A 24,220-nucleotide genomic window follows, 5' to 3' on the forward strand; every position below is an offset into this window, starting at 1 on the left:
TTCAAAGTGTGGTCTCCAGACCATCAGCATCACCTGGGAACTTGTTAGAAAGACATATTCTTGGGCCCACCCCAGATCTTTTGTGTGTTAATAAGCCCTCCAGCTGATTCTAATGCATCTCCAGGCTGAACAAGTATCCTCAAGTAGGTCCTCAGCGAGGGAATCAATTCTGCTGAACTACCGCCTGGGGGCAGCACAGGACCGCAAGGTAACCATGGGCTGATGAAAAGCACCGGCAAATTGCAAAAGCCTCTCACTGCGCTTCCGGCCTCCGGTCTTGCGGTAAGCCCCCATCAGTTCTCCCCACATACCCTGTGTGACCTCTAGAAACCTCATACCTGATGGTGTCACTGGTTCAGAATTCTTCAATAGCTCCCTAGGACATGAAAGGTCCTTCATTTGCTGAGCAGTATCTCCTGCCGGGTGCATCTTGCACGGGCTCCTCTCTCTCTGTCTATGTACCTTTCCGGGGGTCAGACCCACCTGGGTTCGAATTTCAGCCCTGCCATTTACTGTCTGGGTGTGATGTGGGCAAGATACATCATTTTGAGCCCCTCGTCTATGAAATGGGAGCAGTTAATAAGACTTTTCTCATGGGGCGGTTATGAGAGTTGGAGACCTCATTTACAAAGAGATTTTAGCCTAGGATCACACAAACAGTAGGTGCCTGATATGCAGCAACTCTGCTTCCCCATCTGCACTGTCAAGCACAACCTACAGTGGAGGCCCACAGGCCCTCCTCCGTGCTGGGTGTAGTAGGTGCTGTCTGGGTCCCACCAATCCTCTGCCTTGGTGCCTTCCAGCTGCCAGAACCTGTGTCTCTTTGCCTGGGGCTTTCTCTGGCTGCTGGTACCCACTGTGGTGCCAGGGCCATAAATCTTTGTAAATTGGGGATGATAATAATGTCTACCTCATGACACTCTTGGGAAGGCCATATTAGTACCCTGCATAGAAGGGAGCCTCAGATGTTGGGGTGCTGTTGGGGTGCTGTCTCTATGACTCGTCTACCTACAGGAGTGGCTGTATCAGGAACACGGGGCAGTAGATGAAGGACATGGACCTGGCTCACATGGTGGCTCTCTGCTCTGCCACCCAGGCCAGCACCTGAGACGCCTGAATTGATGTCATAGGACGTAAGAGGACACCAGGAGCCTGGGGCTGCCAGATAACCTTGGCACTTTGGCAGGGCAGCGAGTTCTTCATAGCCTCTCAGAGCCTGGACCATCTCAAGCTGGGGACCTGGAGGTGACTCAGCCCCTCAGCCTGCAGCCTGCAGCCTGCAGGGCCAGAGGGACCTGTACTTTCTTGGGTGGGTGGGTGAGGGGCACAGACCTTGTCCAAAGTCACTGTCATCAGGACCCCACTCTTTCTTGTAGTTGCTTCCTGGGGGTTTCTTTGCCCTTGATCTTCATCTTCTGTGTGGGACTAATCTTGCCCTTGGATGCAGTAGGCATTCATCTATGTGACTTGATGTAAGGGGCTCCAAAAATGCCCCCCGCCCCGACCAGCCTAAATATCTCCCTGCCAGACTGTCATACTGTCTGTGCATGAAACCCCTGGGTTCAGCATCACCCTCTCCTATTTCCTCGTATTGAGATAGGTGGCAAGCTGTGGTCAGGACTGGCAAAGAGCCCTGTGCAAAATGAAAATGGAGGGCTCCTCATCCAAAAGTTAGGAAGAATTTCAAGGCAACAACACAAGAGAATTCAACTAAGCATGGGGCCCTGCACTGCTGCACAGGCTGCACACTCTCGAAGCCAGCTCTGCCTGCAGCCTGAGCGCTCAGCAAGACAGGGTCACCTCCTTTCCGCGCACCAATGAGGAGCCTTGGAGCTGCCCAGATCCAGGACACAAAGGCAAAACGAGCCTCTTTACTCAGCTCAGGACAATTGTTGTTTCGGAGATGGGTGAAGCTCAGGGCCCTCTGTCCAGCTGGCCTAACTTCAGGGCCTCCTGAAATTCCTCCGGGCTCTCCAGGCCCGTGGAGTCCTGGCAGTTGATGGGGTGTTTTCTGCCTATGGCCTGGCTGGCCCTGAGCTTGTCCTTACTCTATTGCGGTGTTTGCCCTGCCTGCTCAGGGACTCCCTCTGGCATGCAGGCCTGATCCTGAGGGGTCCTTTTCCTGTTTCCTGAACCACCACCAGATCTTTGGATTTAGCTCCTAGCAGCCCCTGGAGCACCCCTAGACACACTCCCCGTGCATGGGGCTGCTCCAGGCTTTCTCCAGATCCACTGTCTTCTCCCTCGCCCTGTGCCCCCCAAGGCTGAACTGGGTGGCTGCCTCTGTGGGCTCCCTGTGCTTTTGCTTCTGGTTGGGGGTGACCAGTGGAGGAGACGGAAGAGTGAGAGAGGTGGGCATTTACCCCCCAACTCCCTCCCGGGAGTGCTGCAGTCTGGCAGTGTCCCTGCCCCAGGTGCCAGCTGCTTGTCAGGCAGCTCTCCCCACACAGCCCTCTCTGCCTCTGTGTTCTAACCCTCCTCGATAGCAGCTCCCTCCCCTTGGCCTGCCAGGCCTGGGGTGGTCACAGATTCCAGCTGTCACGACTGTTCCCTCCACTGAGATCTCCCAATACCCTGACCAAGCTTTGTGAATGGTTCCTTTATTATACTCTCCCAGAATTATCCTAATTTGAATTTGCAACTATTTCCTTCCGGGTCCCTGACTGGTATAAAGATCTTTGCTCTCTGTTGTACCCCAGATCTATCTTTGTAGCCCTCAATCCCTCAGGACAGCCAGGTCAGGGGCCAGATGTCCCGGAACTCAGGCCACAGCCCACTCCCAGTCTCCTCGGAGAGCACTACAGGAGAAGTGGGGACCCTCCTCCAGGTCCCCCAAACACACCCACCAGGTCCTCCATCCTCAGCAAATTGGGCACCAGGGACCTAGACATTGTGTCTTTTTCTCCTTCAGCTTCAGGGCCTGATGGAGGTAAGATAGTCAGCCAGAGAGCCTCATCCCCACACAGGCCCCCAGTGACCAGGTAACTAGGTAACCAGACAAGTTACCAGGTAACAAGGCAACCAGATAACCAGATGACAGGCAACCAACAACTAGATAACAAGGCAACCAGGCAAGCCAACAAGTAGGCAGCATTCTCTGAGGGGGACATCTGCTGGCTCTGCTGGTCAACCTTCACTCTATCTTTTCCCGGCAGCAGATTTTCCCTTACAGAGCTCGTCCTCCCTCCCTACTCAGGGGAGGCATCTGTGACCTCTGCCTAAGCCAGTCAGCCAGTCAGGCTTACCCAAAGCTGATTCTGGAACTTGACTAACCTAGAAGAGGCTGTTTCTTGCTGGACTTGTGGAGAGGAAGTGAGGTCTGGAGCTGTGTCACCCTTTTAAATCTAGGACAGGAGCCAACCTGAAAGAGGCAAGGCTGGGAGATGGGGAGATATCGTTTGAGCCTTGATTGAACCATTCCTGAAGCTGCTGCCTTGGCACCTTTCAGTTTTGTGAACCAATGAATTCCCTATTTGCTGAAGCCAGTTTATGCATTGTTCCTTCCTTTGCACAAGGAAGAACCCTGGCTGGGATGAGAGTCCCTGAAACTTTGCTCCACCGGCCTGCTGCTAGGAGTGAGGCCCCTCCCTGCTTGTGATAGTCTTCCTGGAGCACCACCCAGGGCACTGGTCAGGAGGCTTGGGCTCAAATCTGGGACTGCTTTTAATGAGTTGTGTCAATGGACATGTCCCTTCAGCTCTCAGGGCCTTGGGCTTTTCACAAATAGCCATGCCTTTCTGCCCCACTTTAGCTGTGAATGGGACTGAATGTTAGTACCATTTCCTGGGAGCCACTGGTGTGGTGTGGAAGGCAGGAACATGGCTGACTCAAATCTGGCTTTCAGAGTCTGATAACTTACTGCTCCAGGGTGAGTAGCCAGGGCTTTCCTGCTGCCATCTTCTTCATTTGGGGAAGTCTCTGGCTCCCAGCCAGGGTCAGAGCCCAGTGCTGCGGCAGCTAAGCCGCCTTCTCCATTCCTGGCTTGCTCAGGGTAGGCACCTGTGACCTCCACCTAAGCCAATCAGCCAGTCAGGCTTACCCAAAGCTGATTCTGGAACTTGACTAACCTAGAAGAGGCTGTTTCTTGCTGGACCTGCAGAGAGGAAGTGAGATCTGGAACTGTGCCACCCTTTTAAATCTGGGACAGGAGCCAACCTGAAAGAGGCAAGGCTGGGAGATAGAGAGACATCATTTGAGCCTTGATTGAACCATTCCTGAAGCTGCTGCCTTGGTGCCTTTAAGTTTTATGAACCAATTAATTCCCTTTTTGCTTAAACCAGTTCTTTCATTCTTTGGGCTATTTCCCCTATCTCTGCCTCAAATCAATGTGCAGCAGGCTTCAGCACATCATTTTAGCAATGATTTTTTCAGGAAATTCCCATCCATGCTCATAACTCAGCCTTTAATTGGTGGAAATTGCCGGTCCCAAATGCTTAGAGCTGTGGTTTTCAAAATGTGAGCCCCAGACCAACAGAACCAGCAATTACTTGGAAACGGGTTAGAAATGCACATTCTCAGGCCACATTCTATACCTGCTGAATCAGAAACTCTCGGGGTGGGCCCAGCAATGTGTGGTTTAAGAAGTCTGCCAGGTGATTCTGATTCTCACTCGAGTGTGCGAAGCACCTGCTTGGAGCTTTTGCTGGTTCAAAGGGTGCACATAGAGGATGATCTGGCACTGCCTGGATCTCCTTTAGCTGCAGACGGGCTGTTCCCCAGCAGCAGTGAATGAGTATTGGCTGCTAACGGCTTCCAGCTGTTCCTTCTGCCTGCCCTGAACCACCATGCCCAGATACGCCTGAGAGATTATGCACACATCTGCCTTCCATGGGCCATGGCCAGTGCCTGATGGACATGGGGGTATGCCAGGCTGGTCTCCTTGTCCAGTGGACCAGAGAGGGACGCTCCAGTGTGAATTACTTTCTAGCCTCTCTGTGAATTAGGCCAGAGCTAGACTTTAAATGCTCCAAGTCACTGCTTCTTCCAAACACCTGTTTTTGGGACAGCAGGTATGAGTTACTGTACAACACCCTGGTGAAAAAAAATCACTTGACTTTGCAAAATTAAGATAAGCCTACTTGATTATCCTCCTCTGCAGGCTGGTTTTAAAGTCAGCCAGGAGAGCCTCTGACAGTCCTCTGGGTTGCAGGCCCTGGTGGCCATCAGCTATGATTGGGTCATTCTCCTCTTTGTGTCAGAGAATCAGCCCTCCCACCCCTTGGCCCAGACCTCACACGGACATGTTTCATGGTAGCCTAAGAAATACAAAAAACTTGTCAACTGCTTTCCTCCCCGGACTGCCCTTCCTTAGAAGGGAGAAGGGGAAAATATTTACTTTTTGTTCTCAGTTATCGAAGAGAAAGGCAAGATGCCAGTCACTTTCCCAGTTAATTTCTGAGGGGTAACAGAAAGTTTGGCGAGTGTGTTTGTGTGACTGTGTGTTTGTGTGTGTGGGTGTATGTTGGGTGTTGGGGTGTGTTTGCATGTTTGTGTGTGTTTGTGTGTCTGTGTGTGTGCAGATGGATGTAGAAGTGTGTTTGCAAGTGTGAGCTTGGGGCTTGGGTTCTGTGACAGCCACAGCAATGGGACCAGGGCCCCATCACTGCCCAGAAGGTGTCAGCCCCTCCCTCAGTGCCAGGCCTCACCGCTGACACAGCATTCACCTGCCATCTCTTGGAGCCCACTGCAGGCACAGAGGGTGGCCCTGAACAGGACAGTGGGATAAACTGTCAGCTCCAACCACTTCCCTGCTTGGGCACTTCAGGGCTCTGAGGTTCTGCAGAAACAATTTTCTGGGTAATTATGGCCCTAAAGGTACTCAGAAGTCTGGGAGGAAGGAGAAGTAAAAATATAAAAAGACCAGATGGGAATATAAGAAAACATTTACAGCATTAACTTTTTGCCTGGGGGCTGTGATTAACAGTGATTTCTATTGATGTCTTTGTGTTTATTTGCATTTTTGAAATTTTCTGCAATGAACATGAATTATGTGTACAATAATTAAAAATGAAACCAGAAGAATAATTGTAAACATCCCACACCTACTCCTTGAGTGCCAGCTTTCCCTCCCACCCCCAACACCACAGGAAATCTTTCACTTCCTTAACTTTGTGTTGTTACAACTTCCCAGCATGGGAAAAGTAGACAGACAGTACAACCAACACCTGTGTACCTATATACAATGTACGCCGCCACCGCCTATATTCAAAATGGGTAATAATTTTTTATATTTGCTTTATATATATATATATATACACACACACGTGTATGTATATACTTTTTTCCTGAACATTTAAAAGTAAGTTGCAGATATGCTGTTTCACCTCTAAACGCTTTTGAATACATCACTTAACAATAAGGGCAGTCTCCTTTTCTTTTTTGAGAACGAGTCTTGCTCTGTTGCCCAGGTTGGAGTGCAGTGGTGCCATCTTAGCTCACTGCAAGCTCTAACTCCCCGGTTTGAGCAATTCTTCTGCCTCAGCCTCCTGGGTAGCTGTGACTACAGGCTTGCGCCACCATGTCCGGCTAATTTTTGTAGTTTTAGTAAAGATAGGAGTTTCACCATGTTGGCCAGACTGGTCTTGAACTCCTGACCTCAGGTGATCCGCCTGTCTCAGCCTCCCAAAATGCTGGGGTTACAGGCATGAGCCATCCCACCCAGCTGCCAAGGGCAGTCTCCTTTGTAACCACAGTAACATTTCACACTTAAGAAATTAATAATGATTGCATTATGTCACCATTATGTCACCTAATGTCTAGTCCATATTCAATTTTCCCAATTGTCCTAAGAGTGGCTTTTGTAGTTACCGAGGAAGAAGAATGGCTTTCGTAGTTGTCTATTTTTTGAACCAGGATCCGATTAAGGTTCACATACTGTATTTGGTTCTTATGCCTCTTTAATCTCTTTCAATCTAGAACATCCACCCCCTCAATATTTTTTCCCTAATAACTCTAACTTTTTGAAGAATCCAGACCAGTTTCTTGTGGAATATGCCACCGCTAGATTAGTCTCTTTCCTTGTGATATTGCTTCACTTGTCCCTGTATCGCCTGACTTTTCTGTAACCTGGAGGTAATCTTTAAGGGTTTGATTACCTTCAAGCCCTACACATTACTATATTGATTAGATTGAACATTTTTGGCACAAATACTTTGACACAAATAGAAGGCTCACGGCATCAGATTTTTCCATTGCCTTTGATGGCTTGGTGAAGCCCATTAGCGTATCAATTGAAAGGCATGTTTCCCACTTTGCAATTAAGAAGTGAGATTTTATTTTGGCGTCTTATAAATATCTCATTTATGTCAACCATTTGGGACTCGCCTGAATCAATCATTACGTTGGGGATTTGAAAATAGTGATTTTTGGAATATCATTATAGACCTATGGATTATTATAATTCAGTGTATTACAATCATTATTCTTTTTGATGTTCAAAGTATCCTAAATTTGGCCAATTGCAGTCCCTTCATGCTTGGTCGTATGTCCTGTTGTCATGACCCAATTAAATCTTTGAGTGTTTCCTTGCTTTCTGGAACATGATGTTCTGGGCTCACCTTGTATTTTCCTGGAATCAGCCATTTCTTCAAAGAGCTCTGGTTCTTTTTAGTGCAAAATGCTTATTGGAAAGCAAGAGCTGGGTGCTAGGTGTGCTGATTGCTATGTCGCGGGGCTGTCATTGCTTCTAGGTTCTTCCTTTGGACAGTGTTAGGAAATTATTTTTTAAATTATGAGTTCCTATTTATATTTTTTATTCAAACTTAATATTATAGGAGTTTTAAAAAACTTTTTGATCTTTAAAAATTTTTCTCATTTCTCTTACTGGAAATATTGGTTAATAGCAACATTATATATCTTACAATATACATAAAATAGTTTAGCAATAAATCTCCTGAATGAAGGTTAAGGTTTCTTTATATGTATTTTGTCTTGGGATTTTATCCTACCATAAATATATAATCAGAATACTACATTCAAAGATAATTGAAATAATGATATTTTCCCTAAGTGGTTGCTATCAACCTGATACATAGTCAGGTATAATTATTTATTAATTAATTTTTTTGTAGAGATAGAGTTCTCGCTTTGTTGCCCAGGCTGGTCTCAAACTCCTTGGCTCATGTGATCCTCCTACCTCCGTGGCCTCTTAAAGTGCTGGGATTATGGGTGTAAGCTACCCTGCACAGCCCGTTTATTTTGGATTGCATTCAATTTTAGGGTTTGTTTTTTTTCTTTTTGATTTAGCTTTTGAATATGTAAAATATTTTCATATTTTAAAAGTTAATGCTTTGTAACACAGCAAGTCTTACTTTCAACCCTTTCTTCTCCACTTAATTTCCTGCCACCCATTGGTAACTTTTTATTTATTTCTAGTTTATCCTTCTAGTGTTTAATTTATGTGCAAAAATAATGCACATGCTCTTTCTATTTATATCTTTATCTGTATCTGTATATCTTATTTACCTTTTATTTTTGCATAATGGGAAATGTATTGTTAATACAATTTGCACTTTGCATTTTTCACGTTGCAGTACATCCTAGAAGTCATTCCATACCAGTGCATAGTGATCATCCTCCTTCATCTGTACAGCTGTGTAAATGCTACAGAATTTATTCAACCAGCCCCCTTATGTTCCTTCTTGCATTGCAATAAAGAAATACCTGAGCCTGGGTAATTTATAAAGAAAAGATATTTATTTTGGCTCACAGTTCTGAAGGCTGTACAGGAAGCGTGGTGCCGGCATCTGCTTCTGGTGGGGACCTTGGGGAGCTTATGATCATGGCAGAAGGGGAAGGGGAGGGAGCAGTGTATCCCATGGTAAGAGAATAAGCAAGACAGCAAGCGGGGAGGTGCTACATCTTACAGACAATCAGATCTTGGGTGAATTCAGGGTGGGAGCTCACTCATCACCATGGGGAGGGCACCCAGCCATTCCTGAAGGACTTGCCCTATGAACCAAACACCTCTCACCAGGCCCCACCTCTAATACTGGGGATTACGTTTCAACATGAAATTTGAAGGAGACAAATTTCCAAACCATATCACCCCTATAGACAGACATGTGGGTTGTTTTCGATCATTTGTTATTACAAGTAACTCTACAGTGAAATACCTTACTGTTTTGCATTTGTGTAGGTGAAATTTCAGGGTAAATTCCAATAAGTGGGATTGCTGGATCAAAAGCATTTGTAGCTTCTTAGGAAAGTTCTTTTTAAACCTTGATCTGATCCTGTGACAGTGACCTCCTGTGGCCACAGTTATGACCTCAGAATCCCATCCTGCCTGACTTTGACCTTGGCTCCAAGCAGTGTTCTTCACTGAAGTGAGCATGCACAGTCAACCCTGTCTAACAAGGCTATTTCCCTCTATGCGATGTTCCTCTGGACTGCTTCACCCGTCCAGATCATCCAGATTCTAAGTCAGCTGCAAACCTCATCTCCTTCATGGAGCCTTCTCTAAAATTATCAAATAATATTCTGTTTTGTTATTTAATGTTTCATTCAACATTTCCTGAGTAGAACAACTCAGAGACCACGACTCAGTGCTGCTTTCCAGGAACCTACACTGTGGTGAGCGCTGCAGGAGGCACAAGGATGTGGTGCTCACAGAAGAAGGGGAGAGGTCCTTCCCAAGGCTGTGGGTGGCACAAGCAGGCATTTCAGAGAGGCAGATGGTGTGTGAGCTGAGATCTGAAGCCTACATGGGAGAGTGCAGAGCAAGGGCAGATCAGGGTTGGTGGAAGATGCCTCAGAAATTGTTGTTGTTGTTGTTGTTGTTGTTGTTGTTGTTGTTCTTCTTCTTCTTCTTCTTCTTCTTCTTCTTCTTCTTCTTCTTCTTCTTCTTCTTCTTCTTCTTCTTCTTCTTCTCCTTCTCCTTCTTCTTTCTTCTTCTTCTTTCTTCTTTCTTCTTCTCCTCCTTCTCCTCCTTCTCCTCCTCCTCCTCCTCCTCCTCCTCCTCCTCCTCCTTCTCCTCCTCCTCCTCCTCCTTCTTCTTCTTCTTCTTTTTTTTTTTCTTTTTTGAGACGGAGTCTTGCTCTTATTGCCCAGGCTGGAGTGCAATGGCATGATTTGCAACTTCTGCCTCCCAGATTCAAGCGATTCTCCTGCCTCAGCCTTTCTAGTACTTGGGATTACAGGCACCTGCCACCACGCCCAGCTAATTTTTGTATTTTTAGTAGAATGGGGTTTCACCATGTTGGCCAGGCTGGTATCGAACTCCTGACATCAGGTGGTCCACCCACCTCAGCCTCCCAAAGTGCTGGGATTACAGGCATGAGCGACCGCAGCCGAACAGAATTAGATTTTCATATCAGACAAATTTCTCTGCCCTTGTGCTCATAACTATTGTTTAAATGAATGAAGCACTGAATGGAGAATGGGTTGGAGAAGGGCAGAACTGAAGGTCAAAGGACCATGTAGAAGTTATTGCAGTCACCTAGGAGATCACTGCAGCTAATTTTTTTTTTTTTTTTTTTTTTTTTTTTTTTTTTTTTTTGAGACAGAGTTTCGCTCTTGTTGCCCAGGCTGGAGTGCAATGGCGCACTCTTGGCTTACTGCTACCTCTGCCTCCCGGGTTCAAGGGATTCTCCCGCCTCAGCCTCCTGAGTAGCTGGGATTACAGGCATGCGCCCTCACACCTGGCTAATTTTTGTATTATCAGTAGAGATGGGGTTTCACCATGTTGGCCAGGTTGGTCTCGAAGTCCTGACCTCAGGTGATCCACCCGCCTCAGCCTCCCAAAGTGCCAGGATTACAGGCGTGAGCCACCACACCCGGCCACTGCAGCTGAAATTCGAGTAGATGAATTTGAGGGTTTGGCTCTTGACCAGATATGGGAGTGTGAGCAGGGAGATGAAACCGGGTAAAACATCCAGCTTCTGACTTGAGCAACTGGATTGATGTGAGTGCCTTCAGTGAGTCAGATAATTTAAAAAAAATATAGGATTTTATGGGTGGTGAAATGGGCTTCCTTTTACACACGTTTTTGTTTGATGTGCTCGAGGTTCACCCAAGCAGAGACAATAGTTGGGAGTTTTTATGAAAGGTCAGGGGACTCATCTAGTCTGAAGATACAAATCTGTGGCTGATTAACATATGGATGGCAAATAAGGCCACATCTAGGAAAAGAGTGTGGCTTGAGAGTAGTGGTCTGAGCTCCAAACCTGGAGCAAAGGTCTCATTTATGAGTTAACTGGAAGAAAGAGACAGAGAAGGAGTGTCTAGAGAGGTGAAAGCCAGGAGCAGGTGCCAAAGAAACCGAGTACACTTCTAAGGAAGGAGGAAATGGTCAGTGAGTCAAAATATTCCCAAGAGGGTAGGTGAGGTGAGGCTGTACAAAGTTCCACCGAGGAAGCTATTAAAAAAGTTTCCAGCTGGGTGTGGTGGCTCCCGCCTGTAATCCCAGCATTTTGGGAGGTCAAGGTGGCGGATCACAAGGTCAAGAGACCAAGACCATCCTGGCCAAGATAGTGAAACCCTGTCTCTACTAAAAATACAAAAATTAGCCGGGCATGGTGTTGGGCACCTGTAATCCCAGCTACTCCGGAGGCTGAGGCAGGAGAATTGCTTGAATCTGAGAGCAGGAGGCAGAGGTTGCAGTGAGCCGAGATCACGCCACTGCACTGCAGCCTGGTGACAGAGCGAGACTCTGTCTAAAAAGAAAACAAAACAAACAAAAAAAACCCAACAGGTTCCGTGGAGTGAGGAGAGCAGAAGCCAGCCAGATTCCAGGGATGTGGGTGATAAGTAGAGCACGAGGCAGAGAGACACCAGGAAGGGTTTGCTCCACAAGCCATAGAAGGAGTTGAGAATGGGAGATGGATGAATGGAGGAAGGAAGCATCCTTTGTTCTTTTAATTTTTAATTTTATTTTTAATTTTTATTTTTTGAGACAGAATCTCTGTCTGTCGCACAGGCTGGAGTGCAAAGGTGCGATCTTGGCTCACTGCAACCTCTGCCTCCCGGGTTCCAGCGATTCTCCTGCCTTAGCCTCCTGAGTAGCTCGGACTACAGGCATCCGCCACCATGCCCGGTTAATTTTTGTATTTTTAGTGGAGATGGGGTTTCCCTATATTGATCAGGCTGGACTCGAACTCCTGGCCTCAGATGATCCTTGCACCTTGGCCTCCCAAAGTGCTGGGATTACAGGGGTGAGTCACTGTGCCTGGCCAGAAGCACCCTTTGAAACAGAGTCTCCCATTCTCCATTGTCCTTCAGGGTCCAGCTAGCAACGAGGAAAGCTGTGATGGGGTGCAGGAGTGGAGGAGAAACGTGGCAACTGCCAGATAAACACACCAACCAGGGAAGGCGGCCAAGGCTGGGCCCAGAATATCTGGAATGGAACCCATCTTCCTTTTGCAGCAGGAAGTAGAGTTGGAAGCTGAGTTGACCGTGGAATTTCCGAGCTTGGAGGATGTTCGTGGTGAATGCTTTTTTATTTATTTATTTTTTCATTCATGAAGAGAGAGTTGGAATGAAGTGACCCCCCCTCCCCCGAAACACTCCCTCCCACAGAGGAAGCGCTTAATTTAGCCTTATGTTCCCAGTTAGAAAATAGTCCTGAGGTTTGAAGGCTTCTGCTGGGTTGTTTGTCACCCTTCAACATGGCAGGATGTTAAAACCAGACCTCTCTGCGTCTTGATTTCAGCCAAGGAGCTAAGAGAATAGGGGGCACCATCCTGACCTCAGTGCCAAGGGGAAGTCCTCTTAGACCACCTATGGCGGATATGGAAAGAGGCGTTGAAAGCCAGCTTTGGGAGCCTTGGAGGAGCCCCACCCTGGCCCTTAAGGCAAAGAGAGCGAGTTGAAAATCAGAGAGAATTTATTTAGAGAATTTCCTAGGCACTTGTGCTATGGGTCTGTCTCCCTTGGGATGAGATAGAGAGGGTGCTTCCCCCACATTTGGGGTCAAATGAGAGGGGAATCTATAGCACCACTCAGAAAGCTTGATGTGAGCCTTTGTAGCTTGCAAGACATAGCAGACTGGTATCTGATTCACTCATAAAATTTGATTCGTGATAGGCTATGAATAGAACTGATGGTCAGGGGCCTAAAAAGAAATATGACTGTATTTGGGAAGTAACTGCAGCCTCTGGGGTGGTGGGTCAAAGGGGCTAATCTCGTAGCAGATGTGGTCATACACAAGAGATAAAGAGGATTGTTTAGATCCCTCCCCAAAGGGCTCCCTGGTGTAAGGTGGTGATCCCAGCACAAGAAGCCTTGAGGTGAACCATCCCTAATACCTGAGAAGAGGTGGCTTATTCCAGATAAGAGATGGCTTTGAGGCTGGACTTGGTGATAAGCACCTGCAGCCCCAGCTACTTGGGAGGCTGAGGCAGGAGGATCCCTTGAGTCCAGAAGTTCAAGGCTGCAGTGAGCTATGATCACACCACTGCACTCCAGCCTGAGCAACAGAGAGAGACCCTGTCTTTGAAAACAAAAAAATTAAAAATAAAAACCCAGCCAAGTGCAGCGGTTCATGCCTCTAATCCCAGCACTCTGGGAGGCCAAGGTAGAAGGATTAGCCAGGAGTTTGAGACCAGCCTGGGCAACATAGGGAGACGCTATCTCAAAAAAAAAGAAAAAAAAAAAAAAAAAAAAAGAAAGAAAGAAAAGAAAAGAAAAAGAAATGGCTTTGTAAAGACATTCTAAGCAAGAGATAGATTGGTACCTCAAGACTTACAGGAAGGGTTCTTGGCTACACAATGATTAGAATACAGCTGTTGCCTTAATCGCTATGCCTATTATTTTATATGCCCTCAAGGGAGTTATCATTAAGCTGAATAAAGACAAATGTCACAGGCTGGGTGCGGTGGCTCATGCCTGTAATCCCAGCACTTTGGGAGGCCGAAGCGGGCAGATCATGAGGTCAGGAGATCAAGACCATTCTGGTCAATATGGTGAAACTGTGTCTCTACTAAAATACAAAAAATTAGCCAGGTGTGGTGGCTTGTGCCTGTAGTCCCAGCTACTTGGGAGGCTGAGGCAAGGGAATCACGTAAGCCTGGGAAGTGAGGGTTGCAGTGAGCCGAGATCACACCACTGCACTCCAGCCTGGCGACAGAGCAAGACTCTGTCTCAAAAAAAAAAAAAAAGAAAAGAAAAGAAAAGAAAGAAAGATGTCACAGTACAAAGGCCAATGATGAAAAGTCAAGAATTTTCAAATGTTAAAAAAAAATAAAAAAGACATTCTTTGGGTGGAGTTACTTAAACATCAAATTGAGCATGAACAAATAAACCTGTAACCTTCTAAGTATTTGAGAAGGCTGGATTGCTAAAGAAACTCCAAGCCTGGTCTGCAACCCTGAAAGTAACCCCTGGTCCCCTAGACCTGCACATAGGAAGCCAGCTGTGAAGGCTCCGCAGAATGTAGGAAGAACATACATTCCAAAGCCTGCTTGAAATCTAGAATAATTAATCTCCAAGTCGTCAATGCCAAGGTCAAAGAGGAAATGAGCAGAGTTAAATGGACCAGCCAAGGATTCGCTCCATGGTCAGGGAGGGAGTTTCATGATTCTTGCCTATCTAGTGGGACTTAATAATAGTTGTGGACCACTGGCTGCTGCGCAGATTTCTGTTCCCCCATTTTTCAAATTAGAGCTTCATTGTTGTAGTTTTCTGTTTTCACTCCAGCATTGTACACATCCCCATGTGTGGTGGGGACCAGATAACTTGTCCTTTATTTTACAGACCATTGAAGACAGAGAAGTTTATCCAGCCCCAATGGAGAGAGCTTCATGTCTCCCATAAATCCTGGACTTGGCTAGGTGCAATGGCTCATGCCTGTAATCCCAGCAGTTTGGGAGACCGAGGTGGGTGGATTGTTTCAGCCTAGGAGTTTGAGACTATCCTGGGCATCATGGCGAAACCCAGACTATAAAAACAAAAAACAGAACAAAACAAAAAATATTCAAAAAATTAGTCAGGTGTGGTGGGATGTGCTCATGGTCCCAGCTACTTAGGCAGGCTGAGGTGGGAGAATTATCTGAGCCTGGGGAGATTGAGGCTGCAGTGAGCTGTGATTGTGCCACTGCACTCTAGCCTGGGCAACAGAGCAAGACCCTGCTTCAATCTAAAAAAAAAAAAATTCCTTGACTTTGAGCTGGAATCACTAATTGGATAAAACTTTAGGATCATCTACCTTGAGGAGGGAGCATGAGTTTTTCTATGGATGAACAGAAGTGTTTGTGTAGCCAAAGTGGTGGACTGATAGAAAGATTACTAAATTGTACCCTGTCTTCTCCATTTGTCTTGTATTCCACAGTAACAAATAGAAGTTTTTACTAGGTGTTTGTTCAGCTATAATCCTGTTTCCTGGCTTCCCTGGCAGCTAGATGTGGCCATGTAGCCAGGTCAGTGGGGTGTGAATGGAAGTGATATGTACAATTCCCTGGTTGTATCATTAAAAGGAAGTTAATTTGTATTCATTCTAGTTTAGTCTTCATTTCTGCAGTAAGTTTTTATTTCATTTCAAATTTTCTTGAGTGCTATCACCTTATTTCTAAATTTTTCTATTCTGATAGGTATTCCTATTTCATATCTTACATAATTTCTCAATATCATTCAGCTCATTTTGATATAGTAGATTACTTTTAAAAATCTGTTTTGTGGGCATATCTTTCTGGTGTGTTCATTGTCTGTAGGAATGTTATTTTGCTACGTATTCTCTTTTTTTCTTTTCTTTTGTTTATTTTTCTGTAGAGAGGGGGTCTCACTTTGTTGCCAAGGCTGATCTCCAACTCCTGGCCTCAAGTGATCCTCCTGCTTTGGCCTCCCAAAGTGCTGGGATTGAAGGTGTGAGCCACTGTGCCCAGCTTTTCCCGCCCACCTCTCTTATTTCTTATAATAACATTGTATGGGTGGAGTTTTTTGTTGTTTTGTTTTGTTTTCTCAGATGGAGTCTTGCTCTGTTGCCCAGGCTGGAGTACAGTGGAATGATCTCGGCTCGCTGCAACTTCTGCCTCACACTCCTGGGTTCAAGCAATTCTCCTGCCTCAGCCTCCCGAGTAGCGGAGATGACAGGCATGTACCACCAGGCTCAGCTAATTTTTTTTTGTATTTTTAGTAGAGACGGGGTTTTACCATGTTGGCCAGGCTGATCTCAAACTCCTGACCTCAAGTGATCCACCCACCTCGGCGTTGCAAAGTGCTGCGATTACAGGTGTGAGCCATCATTCCTGGCATGTATGGGTTTTTGCCTTGATGATTTTCTATTGCTTATTTTCCTTCCTTCCTTCCCCTCCCTTCCTCCCCCTTCCTTCCTTCCTTCCTTCCTTCCTTCCTTCCTTCCTTCCTTCCTTCCTTCCTTCCTTCCTTCCTTCCTTCCTTCCTCCCTCCCTCCCTCCCTCCCTTCCTTCCTTCCTTCCTTCCTCTCTCTCTCCCTCTTTCTCTTTCTCTTTTTCTCTTTCTTTCTCGGTCCTCACTCTGTCACCCAGACTGGAGTGCAGAGGTGTAAACAGGGCTCACTGCAGCCTTGACCTTCTGGGTTCAAGCGATCCTCCTGCCTCAGCCACTTGTGCAGCTAGAACCACAGGTGTGTACCACCACATCCAGCTAATTTTTTGATTTTTTGGAAAGACAGGGTCTCACTATGTTGCCCAGGCTAGTATTGAACAACTAGGCTCAAGTCCTCCTTCCTTGGCCTCCCAAAGTGCTGGGATTACAGGTGTGAGCCCCTGTGCCCGGCTCTAATGTTTGTTTGTTTATTTATTTATTTATTTATTTTTTGAGGCAGAGTCTGGCTCAGCTGCCCAGGCTGGAGAGCAATGGCACAATCTCAGCTCACTGCAACCACCGTCGCTGGGGTTCAAGGGATTCTCTTGTCTCAGCCTCCGGAGTAGCTGGGATTACAGGCACCCACCATCATGCCTGGCTAATTTTTGTATTTTTAGTAGAGACAAGGTTTCACCAAGTTGGCCAGGCTGATCTTGAACCCCTGACCTCAAATGATCCACCCGCCTTGGCCTCCCAAAGTGCTGGGATTACAGATGTGAGCCACCGCGCCCAGTCTCTATTGCTTATTTCTCTCTCTTTTTTTTTTTTTTTTTTTTGAGACGGAATCTCACTCTGTTGCCAGGCTGGAGTGCAGTGGCACCATCTTGGCTCACTGCAACCTCTGACTCCCTGGGTCAAGCAATTCTCCTGCCTCAGCCTCCCGAGAGTAGCTGGGATTACAGGTATGCACCACCACGTGCAGCTAATTTTTGTGTTTTTGGTAGAGATGGGGTTTCACCATGTTGTCCAGGATAGTCTTGATCCCCTGACCTGTGATCCGCCTGCCTTGGCCTCCCAAAGTGCCAGGCATGACCCATCGGGACTCTATTGTTTATTTCTATGTGAAGTTAGTTTTCCTCAACTTTTAGAAGAAGCCCGACCAGGACTTCTAGTAAAGATGGAGACAGTAAGTGACAGTGGGTATCTTTGCCTTATTCCAGAATTTGGAAGGTCAAAATGTAATATTTCTCCATTAAGTATGGCTTTTTTTTTTTTTTTGCAGCCCCAAAGGGGCAAAAAGAGACTTTAATTAGGGGAGGGAGGATCCACCAGAATCAGAAAAGTGAGAGCTAGCCTGGGAGCAGACAAGCCAGAACAGGCAGGAGGAGGGCCCGGCTGGGAAGCTCTGGAGGACTCACCTCGCAACCTCTGGCACAGGCACTGGCGCTGACGGACAAGGCGAAACAGCGGCTCCTCTCAACTGGGAGGGTACCCAGTGGCCCCTGTAGTCAGGGGTTGCCTGGTTTTTGGGCCCCAGGTCCTAGGCATGACTGGTGGTCACCAATTTGGCCCTTGTCCCCAACCAGTGCTGGGGGGCCATCTTCAGGCAGAACTCAGAAGCTGGCAGAGGGTTCCCACCACTTATATTGGGGCCAAGGAGGCTTGGGAATAAAAGGGTAAGGGAGAGACACTGGAGTCTGAAACCTCCCTCCCTCCCCACCTGGGGTGGCATAGGAGAGAAAAAATAAAGTCGCCTTCTGGCTCCAGGCCCGCCCAGACCCACGGCAACCAATAAGGTACAATCACTGGGACCAGTCACAGTCACTGGAGGTGGAGGTTTAAAAAAAAAAAAAAAAAAAAAAAAAAGACAAAAAGGTTACAGTATCCTACAAGCACAGAGTTTAAGTTTCAAGACGTTAAAAAAAATCTGTCCCGGCCCAGGGCACTGAACATCAGAAGCCAGCCTGACCAGGCATGTGTGGCCTTGGGGCAGGTCCACAGCTGCTTTCTTGCCCAGCTAGCAAGCACATCACCCACCTCCCGCATCAAATGCCCACCCCAACCCAGCTCCCTGCCGCCGCCGCCGCTGCTCTGGGGAGTGACTCCAGGACGCCTTCGTGGACATGGGTAGTCGGAGGGGGAAGGCCACAAGATCCAGCCAGACGGTTTAAAAATTCTTAAGGAACTCCTCAGCCACAATGCGGGCACGGGCATTGACTGACAGCTTCATCTCACTGATCTCCTCGTCAATCTCCTCCATGAAGTGGATCACAAAGTCCACCAACTTGTGTTTGTACATCTGCTCTGTGTGGAAGTTGGTGATCAGAAAGCTGATATCATATCCCTCCACAGGCTTCCTTCGAAGTTAGATAAAGAAGTTCTCTGCTCGCATCATCATGAAGCGCATGAACTTGGGGCATAAAATCTTCTCGATCTCATCGGCCTGTTTCACAGCGATGCTGACCGGGACAGAGTTGATGGAGCCCTCAATCAGAACCTTTTCCTTCTCATTCCTGCTGATGGTCACAGGTTGTAACAGGAGCTCTTTGCTACTCCTGACTTCCACTTCCGGCTTGTTGTGTCGTTCCACAACCTGGGAGGAGAAGTTCTCCAGGCAGAGGGCAGCCTGCAATGTGGCCCGCACGGCGCTCAGGTAGGGGCGGAGAGTGGCAGTCATCGCGGGCGCTGGCTGGGAGTATGGCTTTTTTACAAAGGATTTTGGTGGATATCTTTCACCAGGTTGGGGGAATTTCATTCTGTTTGTAGATACCTAGGAATTTTTATCCTTAATGGGTGTGAATTTAATTAAATTTTTCTTCATTTGAGATAGTCTTGTATAGTTTTAAATGTTAATAATTAAGTGATTAGCTAATACATTTAAATGTTAGACCATTTCTGAATTCTGGAGGTAAATCTAACTAGGACATAATGCATTATTGCTTTGAATACATTACTGAAGACAGCTTGCAGAATTTTATTTTGAATTTTTATATCTATGTTTATGAATGATATAGATCAGATTTTTCTTTCTCATTTTGTTCTTGTTTGGTTTGGGTACGAAGGTTTTTTCTAACCCCATTAAGTGCACTGAGGCATGTTATCTTCTCATTTTCTGGAACAGTTTTATGAGATGGGAATGATCTGTTTCTTAAATGCTTTGAAGAAACTGCCAGTGACATCAACAGAGCCTATTTTTTACAAGGTAGATTTTTAAACTCTTGATTATATTTCCCAAATGATTATAAAATTGTTTAGCTTTTCTATTTCTTCTTGAGTCAGTTTTGCATAGATATATTTTCCAGGAAGTTACCCATTTTCATCTAAGTTTTTAGGTTTAGTGGTAAAAATTTATTTGTAATTTATAATTGTTTATAGTTTAAATTTCTGGGGTTTTTTTTGCCATTATGTATTGTTTTTTCATTTTTCATATTGTTAAGTTGTACCACCTTCTTTCTTATATATTTCGTAGATATTTCTTTCTTTATTTTCGAGATGTCGCTCTGTTGCTCAGTCTGGAGTGCAGTGGCCCAATCTCAGCTCACAGCAAACTCAGCCTCCTGAGTTCAAGCGATTCTCCTGCCTCAGCCTTCCAAGCAGCTGGGATTCTAGGTGTGTGTACCACACCCAGCTAATATTTGTATTTTTAGTAGAGACAAGGTTTCACCATGTTGCCAAGGCTGGTCTCGAACGGTTGACCTCAAGTGATCCTCCCGCCTTGGCCTCCCAAAGTGCTGAGATTACAGGCATGAGCCACCTCATCTCTCCATTTTATTTAATAATTTAGGTATTTAATATCTAAATCTTATTGTTTTATTTTTTCTACTTTCTTTGGATTTGTTCTATTATTCATTCTTTCATGTTTAATGTTGGCTACATTACTCAATAATTTTCAGCCTTTCTTTTTTTAACATTACCATGTATGGTTATACATCAGTCTTATGTCCTGCTTCCTAGAGGCAGCGCCTGTTACAGGTATTCTTGTGTGTGTGATTTATTTAGGGAGGGCACTAAGAATAAGGGAGCAGAGGGGAGCTGGATGAAGAAGAGGAAGGAGTTAAGCAAGGATGTGTGTTCAGCTGGAGTATAGTCTTGGCTTGAGCCCATGATTCTGGAGTATGAATGGCTGTGGAATTGGTCCTTCCTTGAGGCAAGTGGGCTGGACTTTTGTATCCCTATTTGAGTCAGTGATTGGCTGCAGACCACTGTGGAAGTTGTGACTGTCACATAAAGTCCAGGTGAAGTGGCTCTCATCAACTGAGGGCAATTCTATGGAAACGGAGCAGTCACAGAACTGCTGGCAGGCAACACTCACAGCAGCCAGAGGATGGGCACATTGACCTGTTATAGGGGATATGGTTGGGGCACCAATAGCAGCTATCACATCCAATAAGATACAATATTTTGGCAGAGCACAGTGGCTCACAGCTACTGTAATCCGAGCACTTTGGGAGGTTGAGGCGGGAGGACTGCTTGAGCCCAGGAGTTTGAGACCAGCCTTAGAAACAAAGCAAGACCCTGTCTCAAAGAAAAAAATAGTATTTTTATAATTTCATATTTGTGATGCTTCCTTATTTATTATAGATTTGTTATTTTATCTGTAACACTTAGAAATGTGTTTAAAAGTAGTTTATAAATGTGTGTTTCTTAGTTTTTTTGTGACATTTGTAAATCAATTTATTTGCATCAAGAGAACTTTTATTTATTTATTTATTTTTAGGTATTTATTTTTTGAGATGGAGTCTGGCTCTGTTGCCAGGGCGGGAGTGCAATGGTGCAATCTCGGCTCACTGCAACCTCCGCCTCCCTGGTTCAAGCAATTCGGCCCAGCCTCCCGAGTAGCTGGGATTACAGGCACGTGCCACCACACCCGGCTAATTTTTTGGTTTTTTTTAGTAGAGATGGGGTTTCACTGCGTTAGCCAGGATGGTCTCAATCTCCTGACTTTGTGATCCATCCGCCTCTGCCTCCCGAAGTGCTGAGATTATAGGCATGAGCCACCGCGCCCGGCCAAGAGAACATTTATGATACTCATTCTTTGCTATTGGTTTGCTATTGATTGCTCCATGGTCTATTATTATGTGGCCAATTTTTGGAAATATTGTGTATGCACTTGAGAAGAATAATGCTTTTTTTTGGTTTGTTTTGCTGGGTGCAAGGTTGTATACATGCCTTTTAGATCAAGCTTACTAACACAATTGTTCAAATCACTTGTATTCCTTAAAAATATTTAATCTACTTAGTTCTCAATTATTCAAAGAAGTTTGCTAAAAATTTACGCCAAGATCATGGATTTGTCAATTTCTGCTTATAATTTTATCAAATTTTGTTTTACCTATATTTCATCAATTCTTAAGAGTAGCCATAGAAAAGAAATGTCAGATTACTTTAAGTTAGATGGCAGTGGAAATGAGGAGAAACTGCGAATAATATTTTCAATGTGTTGGGAAAAAAATTCATAGAATTTTATGCCCAGCTAAAACATCTGTTAAGAAAGAGGTGAAAAAAGGCATTTTCATAAAACAAAACATCTAAAATATGGGTTTACCCCCTGCAGAATGTTACAAAAGATTCTTCAGCAAGTCCTTTAGATAGAAATAAACTCAGATGGAAAGTCTCAGATGCAAAGAAGAGATAAAGAGAAAAAATAAAAATAAAGGCAAATATGTTTTTCCATCATATTTAAGTCATAGCACCAGACATGACCTTTTTTTTTTTTTTTTTTTTTTTTTTTTTTTGTGATGGGGTTTTGCTCTTGTTGCCCAGGCTGGAGTGCAGTGGTGCGATCTCAGCTCACTGCAACCTCCACCTCCTGGGTTCAAGTGATTCTCTTGCCTCAGCCTCCTGAGTAGCTGGGATTACAGGCATGCACCACCATGCCTGGCTAATTTTGTATTTTTAGTAGAGATGGGGTTTCTCCATGTTGGTCAGGCATGTCTCGACCTCCTGACCTCAGGTGATCCGCCTGCCTTGGCCTCCCAAAGTGCTGGATTACAGGCATGAGTCACCGTGTCTGGCCTAGACACGGCCTCTTCTAACGACTTTGCCTCTTGCCCAACTTTCAGAAAGGAGCATCTGAAGTGGAAACAAAACCACTGCCACCAAATGCTTTGGGGGGTTGAGAAAACAGTAGTTTCAAGGCTAGAACATTTGCTGCCATCAGAAAGACTATGACTACCTTTATTTTGAAATATGTGATGCAAACCTAAGAGAGAAATATGGTTTAAAGGAAACACATGATAGAATCATTTTGAGGTTCTTCTATTTTAAAAACTCTGGAATAGAAGAATAACTCTCAAAATTCACTGATAAGAAGGCAAATAACCCAATAAAAATGGGCAAAAGATTTAACAGACACTTCACTGAAAAAGATACAGATTACAATAAAGCACATGAAAGAATGCTGGGCCGGGTACGGTGGCTCCTGCCTGTAATCCCAGCACTTTGGGAGGCCGAGGCCAATGGATTACTTAAGATCAAGAGTTCGAGACCAGCCTGGCCAACATGGTGAAACTTTGTCTCTACCGAAAAAAAAAAAAAACCAAAAATTAGCTGGGTATGGTGGTGTGCACCTATAATCCCAGCTACTTGGGAGGCTGAGGCAAGAGAATCGTTTGAACCTGGGAGGCAGAGGTTGCAGTGAGCCAAGATAGTGCCACTGCACTCCAGCCTGGGCAACAGAGCCAGACTCTGTTTCCAAAAAAAAAAAAAAGAGAAAGAATGTCCAACATCATTAATTTTTATGGAAATGTAAATTGAAACTACAATGAAATGTCACTATATACCTACTATATGACCCAGCAATCCAAATTCTAGTATTTATCCAAGTGAAATAGAAACTTATGTTCTGAGCCAGGTGCAGTGGTGCAGGCCTGCAGTTCTAGCTACTTGGGAGGCTGAGGCAAGAGGATCGCTTGAGCCCAGGAGTTCAATGCTGTAGTGCACTATGATTGTATCTGTGAATAGTCACTGTGCTCTAACCTGGGCAATAGTGAGACCCTATCTATAAAAACAAACAACAACAAAACTTATGTTCCCACATAAACCTGTATGTAAATATATATGGCAGTTTCGGTCATAATCTCCCCAAAGAGGAAACAACTGAAAAGTCCTTCGATTAGCAAATGGATAAACTGTGGTATAACCATATAACTGAACACTACTCAGCAATAAAATATGAACAACTAATGTACCCTTTGGCACGAATGAATCTTAAATGCATTAAGCTAAGTGAAAGAAGCCAGACTCAAAAGGCTATACATACTGTATATTTTTGAAGAGACAAAACTATAGAGAGGGAAAATAGGTCAGTTGTTTTCAGAGGCTGGGGGAAGGGAAGAGGTGATCACACAGGGGCATGGAGGAATATTTTGGGGGGATGGAACTATTTTATATATTGATTCTGGTGGTGACAACACAACTGTATGTGTGTCAAAACTTGCAGAAGTATACCCTAAAAAGAGTGAACATTACCCTGTGTAAATTATACCTTTAAAAAAAGAAGAAAAAAATCAAGGCATCCTCAGGGTATTTTATAACCTCACTCTCTTCAACATGGAAGTAAATGCTGTTTATTATACACTCCTGCAAACACATACCCACACCCCCGCCCCGCGCCAAAAACACTGTTTGTTGTTGAGTCAGATTTCCAGAACCACTTCCTCTAGCCCTCTCTGACTTTTTAACAGATGACTTTTCCACCTACTTTACTAAGAACTGGATCAGATGAACACATCTGACCTTTCTCTCCTCCATCTCAAATTTCTTCTCCTTATTTAAGTGAAAATACAAGATGACCTCTAAGCACCTCCAAACATTTGCATTCTAGTATGGAAAATAATTTTAAAAATTACTAAAAAGTACTATAACCTCACCAAAAAGTATAGTGACTTGGTGGTATGACCAGACACTGGTATACCTTGAAATTTTAAGACCATTTGAGGACTCTTTAACCATTTACAGTTAAGTGGAAGGAGCCAATGTGAAAAGGTTACGTATTGTACCATTGCAA

General features: G+C 45.2%; 1 long non-coding RNA gene and 1 pseudogene across 2 annotated transcripts in view; one reads left to right on the forward strand and one right to left on the reverse strand.

Moving 5' to 3' along the window:
* Positions 1-222: 222 nt before the first annotated feature.
* LOC140710288 (uncharacterized) overlaps positions 223-24,220 on the forward strand; it is a 34,998-nt gene continuing 11,000 nt past the window's right edge. Inside the window, exons 1-2 of one of the 2 annotated variants that reach the window (XR_012091296.1) lie at positions 223-282; positions 12,217-12,421. This is a non-coding gene — a long non-coding RNA (uncharacterized lncRNA). Of the gene's footprint in view, positions 283-1,025; positions 1,246-12,216; positions 12,422-24,220 lie in introns of those variants that run through there. The other variant, XR_012091295.1, reaches the window with a different exon arrangement.
* On the reverse strand, positions 18,326-18,925 carry LOC103247654 (actin-related protein 2/3 complex subunit 4 pseudogene; annotated as a pseudogene).

Source organism: Chlorocebus sabaeus, chromosome 2, assembly GCF_047675955.1.
Source record: "Chlorocebus sabaeus isolate Y175 chromosome 2, mChlSab1.0.hap1, whole genome shotgun sequence".
NCBI classification, from domain to species: Eukaryota; Metazoa; Chordata; class Mammalia; order Primates; family Cercopithecidae; genus Chlorocebus; species Chlorocebus sabaeus.